General features: G+C 34.6%; 1 protein-coding gene across 16 annotated transcripts in view; it reads right to left on the reverse strand.

Annotated features, from left to right (window-relative positions):
• Positions 1–12,591, reverse strand: part of TANC2 (tetratricopeptide repeat, ankyrin repeat and coiled-coil containing 2) — a gene marked incomplete at its 3' end in the record, with an annotated part of 357,840 nt that overhangs the window by 280,431 nt on the left and 64,818 nt on the right. The window lies entirely within an intron of this gene.

Consider the following 12,591-nt stretch of genomic DNA (forward strand, 5'->3'; position numbering starts at 1 on the left):
ACCTCTGGGACAACATTAAACGCACCAACAGTCGAATTAAAGGAGTCCCAGAAGAAGAAGAGAAAAAGAAAGGGACTGAGAAAATATTTGAAGAGATTACAGTTGAAAATTTCCCTAATATGGGAAAGGAAATAGTTAATCAAGTCCAGGAAGCACAGAGAGTCCCATACAGGATCAATCCAAGGAGAAACACGCCAAGACACATATTAATCAAGCTATCAAAAATTAAATACAAAGAAAAAATGTTAAAAGCAGCAAGGGAAAAACAACAAATAACACACAAGGGAATCCCCATAAGGTTAACAGCTGATCTTTCAGCAGAAACTCTGCAAGCCAGAAGGGAGTGGCAGGACATATTTAAAGTGATGAAAGGGAAAAACCTACAACCAAGATTACTCTACCCAGAAAGGATCTCATTCAGATTTGATGGAAAAATTAAAACCTTTACAGACAAGCAAAAGCTAAGAGAATTCAGCACCACCAAGCGAGCTTTACAACAAATGCTAAAGGAACTTCTCTAGGCAGGAAACACAGGAGAAGGAAAAGACCTACAAAAACAAACCGAAAACAATTAAGAAAATGGTAATAGGACCATACATATCAGTAATTACCTTAAATGTAAATGGATTAAGTGCTCCAACCAAAAGACACAGACTGGCTGAATGGATACAAAAACAAGACCCGTATATATGCTGTCTACAAGAAACCCTCTTCAGACCTAGGGACACATACAGACTGAAAGTGAGGGGATGGAAAAAGATATTCCATGCAAATGGAAATCAAAAGGAAGGTGGAGTAGCAATTCTCATATCAGACAAAACAGACTTTAAAATAAAGACTATTACAAGAAACAAAGAAAGACACTACATAATGATCAAGGGATCAATCCAAGAAGAAGATATAACTACTGTAAAAATTTATGCACCCAACATAGGAACACCTCAATACATAAGGCAAATACTAACAGCCATAAAAGGGGAAATTGACAGTAACACAATCATAGTAGGGGACTTTAACACCCCACTTTCACCAATGGACAGATCATCCAAAATGAAAATAAATAAGGAAACACAAGCTTTAAATGATACATTAAACAAGATGGAATTAATTGATATTTATAGGACATTCCATCCAAAAACAACAGAATACACATTCTTCTCAAGTGCTCATGGAATATTCTCCAGGATAGATCATATCTTGGGTCACAAATCAAGCCTTGGTAAATTTAAGAAAACTGAAATCGTATCAAGTATCTTTTCCGACCACAACGCTACGAGACTAGATATCAATTACAGGAAAAAAACTGTAAAAAATACAAACACATGGAGGCTAAACAATACACTACTTAATAACCAAGAGATCACTGAAGAAATCAAAGAGGAAATCAAAATATACCTAGAAAAAAATGACAATGAAAACACGACGACCCAAAATCGATGGCATGCAGCAAAAGCAGTTCTAAGAGGTAAGTTTACAGCAATACATTCCTACCACAAGAAATAAGAAACATCTCAAATAAACAACCTAACCTTACACCTAAAGCAATTAGAGAACGAAGAACAAAAAAACCCCCAAAGTTAGCAGGAGGAAAGAAATCATAAAGATCAGATCAGAAATGAATGAAAAAGAAATGAAGGAAATGATAGCAAAGATCAATAAACTAAAAGCTGGTTCTTTGAGAAGATAAACAAAATTGATAAACCATTAGCCAGACTCAGCAAGAAAAAAAGGGAGAAGACTCAAATAAATAGAATTACAAATGAAAAAGGAGAAGTAACAACTGACACTGCAGAAATACAAAGGATCATGAGAGATTACTACAAGCAACTCTATGCCAATAAAATGGACAACATGGAAGAAATGGACAAATTCTTAGAAATGCACAACCTTCCAAGACTGAACCAGGAGAAATAGAAAATATAAACAGACCAATCACAAGCAGTGAAATTGAAACTGTGATTAAAAATCTTCCAACAAACAAAAGCCCAGGACCAGATGGCTTCACAGGTGAATTCTATCAAACATTTAGAGAAGAGCTAACACCTATCCTTCTCAAACTCTTTCAAAATATAGCAGAGGGAGGAACACTCCCAAACTCGTTCTACAAGGCAACCATCACCCTGATACCAAAACCAGACAAAGATGTCACAAAGAAAGAAAACTACAGGCCAATATCACTGATGAACATAGATGCAAAAATCCTCAACAAAATACTAGCAAACAGAATCCAACAGCACATTAAAAGGATCATACACCATGATCAAGTGGGGTTTATCCCTGGAATGCAAGGATTCTTCAATATACGCAAATCAATCAATGTGATAAACCATATTAACAAATTGAAGGAGGAAAACCATATGATCATCTCAATAGATGCAGAGAAAGCTTTCGACAAAATTCAACACCCGTTTATGATAAAAACCCTCCAGAAAGTAGGCATAGAGGGAACTTTCCTCAACATAATAAAGGCCATATGTGACAAACCCACAGCCAACATCGTCCTCAATGGTAAAAACTGAAACCATTTCCACTAAGATCAGGAATAAGACAAGGTTGCCCTCTCTCACCACTATTATTCAACATAGTTTTGGAAGTTTTAGCCACAGCAATCAGAGAAGAAAAAGAAATAAAAGGAATCCAAATCGAAAAAGAAGAAGTAAAGCTGTCACTGTTTGCAGATGACATGATACTATACATAGAGAATCCTAAAGATGCTACCAGAAAGCTACTAGAGCTAATCAATGAATGTGGTAAAGTAGCAGGATACAAAATTAATGCACAGAAATCTCTTGCATTCCTATATACTAATGATGAAAAACCTAAAAGTGAAATTAAGGAAACACTCCCATTTACCACTGCAACAAAAAGAATAAAATACCTAGGAATAAACCTACCTAAGGAGACAAAAGACCTATATGCAGAAAATTATAAGACACTGATGAAAGAAATTAAAGATGATACAAATAGATGGAGAGATATACCATGTTCTTGGATTGGAAGAATCAACACTGTGAAAATGACTCTACTACCCAAAGCAATCTACAGATTCAATGCAATCCCTATCAAACTACCAATGGCATTTTTCACAGAACTACAACAAAAAAATTCACAATTTGTATGGAAACACAAAAGATCCCGAATAGCCAAAGCAATCTTGAGAAAGAAAAATGGAGCTGGAGGAATCAGGCTTCCTGACTTCAGACTATACTACAAAGTTACAGTCATCAAGACAGTATGGTACTGGCACGGAAACAGAAATATAGATCAATGGAACAGGATAGAAAGCCCAGAGATAAACCCATTCACATATGGTCACCTTATCTTTGATAAAGGAGGCAGGAATATACAGTGGAGAAAAGACAGCCTTTTCAATAAGTGGTGCTGGGAAAACTGGACAGCTACATGTAAAAGAATGAAATTAGAACACTCCCTAACACCATACACAAAAATAAACTCAAAATGGATTAAAGACCTAAATGTAAGGCCAGACACTATCAAACTCTTAGAGGAAAACATAGGCAGAACACTCTATGACATAAATCACAGCAAGATCCTTTTTGACCCACCTCCTAGAGAAATGGGAATAAAAACAAAAATAAACAAATGGGACCTAAGGAAACTTAAAAGCTTTTGCACAGCAAAGGAAACCATAAACAAAATGAAAAGACAACCCTCAGAATGGGAGAAAATATTTGCAAATGAAGCAACTGACAAAGGATTAATCTCCAAAATTTACAAGCAGCTCATGCAGCTCAATATCAAAGAAACAAACAACCCAATCCAAAAATGGGCGGAAGACCTAAATAGACATTTCTCCAAAGATATACAGATTGCCAACAAACACATGAAAGAATGCTCAACATCATTAATCATTAGAGAAATGCAAATCAAAACTACAATGAGATATCATCTCACACCGGTCAGAATGGCCATCATCAAAAAATCTACAAACAATAAATGCTGGAGAGGGTGTGGAGAAAAGGGAACGCTCTTGCACTGTTGGTGGGAATGTAAATTGATACAGCCACTATGGAGAACAGTATGGAGGGTCCTTAGAAAACCAAAAACAGAACTACCATATGACCCAGCAATCCCACTACTGGGCATATACCCTGAGAAAACCATAATTCAAAAAGAGACATGTACCAAAATGTTCATTGCAGCACTATTTACAATAGCCAGGACACAGAAGCAACCTAAGTGTCCATCAACAGATGAATGGATAAAGAAGATGTAGCACATATATACAATGGAATACTACTCAGGCATAAAAAGAAATGAAATTGAGTTATTTGTAGTCAGGTGGATGGACCTAGAGTCTGTCATACAGAGTGAAGTAAGTCAGAAAGAGAAAAACAAATACCATATGCTAACACATATATACGGAATCTAAGGAAAAAAAAAAAAAGGTCATGAAGAACTTAGGGGCAAGACGGGAATAAAGACACAGACCTACTAGAGAATGGTCTTGAGGATATGGGGAGGGGGAAGGGTAAGCTGTGACAAAGTGAGAGAGTGGCATGGACATATATACACTACCAAACGTAAAATAGATAGCTAGTGGGAAGCAGCCACATAGCACAGGGAGATCAGCTCGGTGCTTTGTGACCACCTAGAGGGGTGCGATAGGGAGGGTGGGAGGGAGGGGGATGCAAGAGGGAAGAGATATGGGAACATATGTATATGTATAACTGATTCACTTTGTTATAAAGCAGAAACTAACACACCATTGTAAAGCAATTATACTCCAATAAAGATGTTAAGAAAAAAAAGATCAAAATGTTTTAAGGAAAAAATGCTATTAAAGCTAACAATATGACCTTGATATACATTATATACAAAACTCAAAAACTATATTCCTTTCCCTAAACATGTCACTAGTAAGGTAAGACTAGAGTATTACCATTTTGTATTTTTCTCCCAAGGAACTTTGGAAATGTGAATACAATGATGAAGTGTTTGAATAATAGAGATCATTAGGATCAAGGAGAATATAGAAATATTTAATCAAAGAACAAGGAAGGAACTGAATAAAAAACCAGAAAACAGACTTGCATATAAATAAAGAAACTGTGTATATGAGAAAATAGTATTATAAAACACTGGAGTAAGGAAAGGCTACTCAACAACAAATAAGGTGGGAAAATTGTCTTCCTCCATATAAGAAAAAACAATTATATCCTCTTCTCACACCATAATCCCATCACCAAAAATTAAACGGAAAAAATAGAAAAAGAAAAACCAAAATGTACTAAAAATCTGAAACTGAAAAACACAACTTTAACCATTTTAAGAAAATACAGGAGTATATATTGGCGATCTTTTAAGGAAAGATTTCTGAAACAAAATGAGGGAAAAGAATGTCAAATATGAATAAATTAAAAATTTTAACTTCTATTCAACAGGAGTTTAGAGTTTTAGTCTCATAACCAAAAGCAAAGTTTTAAGACCAGATGGAGACTGAGAGACGATATCTGCCATAAACATCACAGACTAAGGATCAATCTAAGGGTCTACAAACTTCTGTAAAGAGAACAAATATTCTAGGCTTTGCAGATCACATGTTCTCTGTTGCAACTACTCAACTCTGCCACTGTAGTGCTAAAGCTCTGTTCCAATAAAACTTTATTTATGGACACTGAAATCTAAATTTCATAAATGTTCACGTTATGACATTTTATTCTTATTTTTTTTTCTGAATCATTTAAAATGAATGTAAAAACTATCTGCACAAAAACAGGTGGTGGGCTGGATCTGACCCATGAGCTATATAGTTTGCTGAACCCTGTCTAGAATATATAAAGAATATTCACAACTCAATAAGAAAAAGATAAATAATCCATGAGAAAATGCATAAAGGATACGAGAAGGCTGTTAACAAAAGAGGAAATGTGAAAGGCCAATAACCACATGAAAGGATATTCAGCCTTGCTAAAAATTAGGGAAAGAGAAATTAAAGCAGTAGGGTATTACCTTTCATCTACCAGAATGGGGAAAATGGAGAAGTCTGACCATGTGAATGTTGGAAAGGATATAGCAAAACAGGAACTCTCAAACACTTCTGAGAAGAGTGTAAACTGATATAGTGACACAGGAGAGAAATTATCTAGTAAAACTGAAAATGCAAATAATCTACATCTCGTCAATTCCACTTTTAGGTAGAGCCCCTAGATACGTATGTAAGGATATTCACTGCAGCATTATTTGTAGTAACACAAAACAAATACTAAAATAAACTCCCAGAATAAATAAAACTCCCAGAAACTTATCTTTAAATTTCACCCCATTCTAAGAATGTTTTCATTTTTTATTCCTTTTATTCTTAACTACACTGTTACTGTGAAATCATAAATAATACCCTAAGAAACTACCTGGATCTTAGAATTATAAATACAAAGATGGTTAAACGAATATTAGCAATAGTTTTTTTATTGCTTAGTTGAAAATGAATTATTCTCTATTTATAGCGTAAAATCTTTTGTTTTTATTCTGTAAGAGTATTTGTACGTTTTCTTTAATAAAATGATGTTTCTTTATTGTCAAAAGCACCTAGTACAACAGTCATTCAGTCCAACTTACTTTGCAACATTCTCCTTCAACAAAAGATATCTTAATTGCATCCAGCTCTCTATTGCAAATTTACAGTACTAATCCTTGCCAGCCATTTTGTTTTCAGCTTGTAACACTAGCCACTAGCTGCCTTCAGCCTGACTCTATTAGCATATCGGATAATTTACGAAATAAGCACAGAAATGGAACTAAAAGATATAGTTGGTTTGTATCAGAATATAACGATACATTAGATATACTCTCTAAATATGTTTTAAAAATGATGCTTCTCTATTTCTTTTCAATATAATAATTGAAATTAATAATTATTTTTTTAATATAAATGCTCATTCCTGCTCACAGTAATTTTTCCTCCCCCCAAGTCCTATAAATGATGTTGACCTATTACTGTTTAAATATAAGACTTTTCCAATTTTAATAGAATAAACTACAAGTGTATTTTAAATATGCTCTGTAAAAGGATAAAAGGGTTGGATATTTGGTACTGTAATTTACACCTGTATTCCAGCAGGCCACCTAGCCAAGAATAATAAATACTTAAAAGCTAACATATATTGTTCTCACATCTCAAGGGTGTTTCTAGTAACCAGCAGACAGCAAACAAGTCTTCACCTGTTTTGACTTGCAATAGCCTGCTGTTTGAATGTCAATAACAATGTGCCCTCACCAAGCATCACTAAAGTCTTAGATGACAAACTATCTAATGCAATTTTAATATGATGGGAAAGGGTAGGGCCAAAGAGTTTCTATTAGTGTCCTGTTGTTCTTCAGAACTCTTTCCATCCCATCCTTCCCCCTCCCCCAGTAAGTTCCACTCATCCATATTTAATAAATGTTCTGAAATTATATTATTCATTAACCCACTCCACTTAACATAAAACTCCTTTTAGAGAGACTCCTCTAGCTCATTAAATAATACTATTTAGCAAGTTTGTTAACTTAATAGAATATAACACTTCCTTGAAATAACAATGAACAACAACAGAGTCTGAAGGGGATAAAAACCCACAAGGAAATAAAATGCTCAAGGATAAGGATTATCAGAGTGCTTTAACAACTTCATTTTCTCTTCCAAACCCCTCCAAGGCATTTTTCTGTTTTTACTGTGATGTTAACTAACCATCCAGGCTGCTGTAGAAGCCTCTGGTTAGAATGGATTTCAAGGCTGCTGTGTCTTGTGAGGAACCAATCAGATTTCTTTGTTTCATCTGCAACATTCCATCAGGGTTATATAACATTTTAGATACATGAAACATTCTAATAATATAGTGTATTTCGATCTATAGTTAATTATCTATTGTCACTAAATTTGGCACATGAAAATCCCTATTATTCTTCTGTGTCATTCGATAAAATCAAGGAATACAGTACAGATGAAAAGGTAATATTTTCTTTTTGGGGAGAAGATAGAATGAATTTGCTTTGTCTAAAAGAAAGAGTTTTTGAAAATATAAAATATGAGCACTCTGCAGACTAGTAAGATTAATGCTGATTCTTCTTATTTCTGTCTACAGTAAAGTGGGTGAGGTAATCCAACACAGCAGCAAACAGCCATGTAGTTTGTTAATTCTTATCACATACAACATGTCATTAGTACAGAATAAAACATTATAAATAGATTTAAACTCAGGCTTAATCTTTTGCTAATTTTTTTAAAGCACAGAAAAATTAAGTATTTAATATTTAAACAAATATTTCCTCAAACAAGAACATCTGAACTCTATATGTCATAGCCCAAATAAACACCCACAATACCAACCAAAAAAACAATATACCAGCAGCACTGTTACCTATATGATCAGAATACTTGCAGTACACTTATACTGGAACCACGCGAGTATTCATATTCTCTCTCTCTCTCTCTCTCTCTGCTAGAGATAATGCTGCATAACTTAAATACTGCTCTTCTGTGCTATTAATATAACAACTCAGATATTCAAGAATAAAGCCAGCTGGAACCTGTGAATCTAGTCTTTTCTTTCTTTTTACAACTCAAAGGCATCCCACATTTGATGCTTACAAATCAGCACAGGATTAAAATAGTGCCTGAATGCATAAAAAAGCTGAATCCGTTGGGTGTGGCTTAAGTAAATACATCTTGTCTCAACTGGACAGCTCCCCAGTACCATGCAGCCACCGACACCCAAAATATATGAGTATGTAAGTGCTCCCGGGAGAGGGTGGGAAACTAAACCCCCATGTTTTTCTAAGCTTGATGTTCCATTGTTTCTTTACTGTACTTCTAAAATGACAGTGCCTTGAATCAATAGTGAGCATTGCTCAAGAAACCAAGGACAGAGAAATTTTACTTGTCCTATTTCCTCTCCTTATTTTATACTCACTGTGTACAACATGGCTGTTCTTACTAACATTTTGCTTTCATAAAAGAGGTAGTCATTTAAATCATGACTATGTGCAATGCAAACTCACACTGCATTACAGTCATCAATAAAATATGAAGTGCCAACTCCAGTGTTCATTCTACTTATTCTCCATCTCACCAGAGAATGCTCTACTAACGCTCTCTACTATTACAAAATGAACACTATTAGGAAAGAGACATTGCTAGGAGCTGCGACAGATATGCAAAAGAAAATATAAAACCTGTAAGTGCTTACCTTTAAAAAAATCTACTATTAATAGGAAAAAAACCCTTCATGTATATGTATATGTGTATCTATTTTTATATATACACATTACACTTATTTAGTACAAGTATATATCTGTTTATAAGCTACCATGCATGCATTTATTAAAGCTACTCATGCAATATACCTGAAACTTCTATATATAGAGGGCATGCAGATTTCAGAACTATACATTTTCATTCTTAAGTGGCCATAATCAAATATTAAAACAGCTAAGGATATCTGACATACTGAACTATAGCTAAGCTTTTAATCTTGTTAGACAATTTTCTCTGCTATGCAGTGTAGCAAACCCACCTTTGGATCATATTGTCGGTTATTTTTTTCCCATGCCCTCTACGTGCTGCACCATTTTGTTTGTCTTCTGGACAGTGGAGAACTCGGCAGAACAGCAGTGAAGGAGTGTACTGAAGTCAGCAGAGGCAGTGCCAGCCTCCTACTGCAGTCTGTATATTGAACGCACTCAAACCCACAGGTGCCTACGTAAAATCCTCTAGCTGCAGCCTGCAACTTAATGTTTCCTTCAGCAGCAGATCTGTATGCTACCTTCACTTTGTTTTAACCCAATAAATGGACAGGGTACACAACAGTATGAATCTTTTAAAAATGCATTTTACACAAAATACATAGATATTATCTCTATTAAGTAACCAAAAATGACTGACTTTTTAAATCAGGATGATAATTACCAAATTATGAAGATTCAGAAGAATAATCACCAAAAAAGAAATACATTTCTAACATTTTAAAAATTCTAAATTGATAATTTTTTCAAGAAAGTGTAACATTAAAAAGTAACATGTGATATGTCTTACATCGTCTTACATGAATGGCTTTACAAGTAATTTTTCGCATACCATTTAAGTATATCATGAATAAATGTATAAAGAGGCCTACCTTTAACCATACCTTTTCAACAACAAATAATCGATTGATAAGAAAATACAGAACTTATCTGTTAAAAGGCAAAGTGAACCTAAGTAAACCATTGTTCAAACACTGACGGATGAAACAAAAAACAGAAGCTCACAATCCTTTCACATAAACTTCAAACATACACACTCTCGTTCTACCAGAATTATAGAATTTAAAAACTGAGAGAAACCTTAAAGAAGACAAATAAATCTAACTCTTTAATTTTTCAGATGAACAAATTAAGAACCAGAGAGGCTAATGCTAAAGTACCTTTCCCAAGGTCACATAGGCAGTCAGTAGCAAAACCTGGATTTCTACCCACATCTTTTAATAAATAATTAATAACTACTGAAACTCACCAAAGATTAAATAGTAACCTGAATATTCCTATAACTATTAAATAAAGTTTGGGATTAAAAAACCTTTATAAAAAGAAATCTCCAGGCCCAGATGGCTTCACAGGTAAATTCTACCAAACATTTAAAGAAATAACAATTCTACACACTCTCCTCCAGATAACAGAAGAGAGGGAAACACTCCCAACTCATTTTATGAGGACAAAATCACTCTGATATCAAAGCAGACAAAAACATTACAGAAAAGTATAGACCAATATCCGTCATGAACATAGAAACAGAAATCCTCAACAAAATATTAGCAAATCAAATCCAGTAATGTATTTTTAAAAGACCCACATACACTATGACCAAGAGGGATTTATCCTGGGAATGCTAAGCTAGTCAACATTTGGAAATCACTAACGTAATCCATTATATTAATGATTCAAAGAAGAAAAATCACTTGATCACTTGACGTAGAAAAAGCATTTAACAAATTCCAACATCCATTCATGATAAAAACTGGAAAACTAGGAAGAGAGGGAAATTTCCTCAGCTTGATAAAGGATATCTACAAAAAACCTACAGCCAACATCATACTTAGTCAAAGACTGAATGCTTACCCACAAACCCCAAAGATCAGGACCAAGGCAAGAACACCCACTCTCACCACTCCTAGCCACCATCATACTAGAAGCACTCATCAGTGTATACAGACTGGAAAAGAAAAAATAAAACTGTCCCTGTTCTCCAAAGACATTATTTTACACTTAAAAAATTCAAACAAATCTACCAAAAGCAAACAAACCCCTCCAAAAACCTCTTAAAACTAAGTGAGTTTAGCAAGGTCACAGCACAAAGTCAAAAAAAATCATATTTTTAATTAATTAAATTATTTATTTAGACTTTTACATATTAGCAATGTACAATTAGAAACAAACATGTTAAACACACAATAGCTTAAAAAAAGGAAAAGAAAAGAAATAGTTATAAATCTAACAAAACAAATACAAGATCTGTATGGCAGTACTAAAAAGTGCTGATGAAAGACATCAAATAAGACCTAAATAAATGAAAAACATATGTTCATGAACTGGAAGATCCCACATGGAAAGATTTCAATTCTACTCCAACTGGTCCATAGATTTAATGCAATTCTAACCAATATCCCAGAAGGATGTTTTTATAGATAAAGATTCTAAAATATACACAGAAAGGTAAAGGATCTAAAATATCTAAAACACGTCTGAAAAACAACAAAGTTGTAGGAATCACACTACCCTGTTTTTAAGACTTACTATAAAGCTACAGTAATCAAAACAGTGTGGTATTGGCAAATTGATAGAAACAGACCAGTGGAACAGGACAGTGCAAAAACAGACCTGTTCGACAACTATGGTCAATTGATTTGTGACAATGGTGCAAAAGCAATTCAAAGGAGAAGGGATAGCCTCTTCAACAATGTTGTTGGAACAAGTGCATATGCAGATGTAAAAAAACAAACATACACATCAACTTTAACCTCAGACATATTAAAAAAAACTCAAGGGACTTCCCTGGTGGTGCAGTGGTTAAGAATCCGCCTGCCAATGCAGGGGACACGGGTTCAATCCCTGGTCTGGGAAGATTTCACATGCCACGGAACAACTAAGCCCGTGCACCACAACTACTGAGCCTGCGCTCTAGAGCCCGCGTGCCACAACTACTGAGCCCGTGTGCCACAACTACTGAAGCTCGTGTGCCTAGAGCCCATGCTCTGCAACAAGACAAGCCACCACAATGAGAAGCTCACTCACCGCAACGAAGAGTAGCCCCGCTTGCTGCAACTAAAGAAAGCCCATGCGCAACAACGAAGACCCAACGCAGCCAAAAATAAATAAAATAAATTAATTTTTAAAAAACTCAAAAAGGATCATAAATCTAAATATAAAACTATAAAACTTAAGAAAAAAATAGGAGAAATCTTTATGACCAGGTTAGGCAGAATTTTTAGATATGATACCAAAAGCATGATCCACTTAAAAAAAAAAAGATAAATTGAACTTCATCAAAATTTAAAACTTTGTTCTGCAAAAATTACTGTTACGAGAATAAACAAAACAAGCAAATCACATATCCAA

The sequence above is a fragment of the Balaenoptera borealis genome (assembly GCF_965194805.1).
Source record: "Balaenoptera borealis genome assembly, chromosome: 20".
NCBI lineage: Eukaryota > Metazoa > Chordata > Mammalia > Artiodactyla > Balaenopteridae > Balaenoptera > Balaenoptera borealis.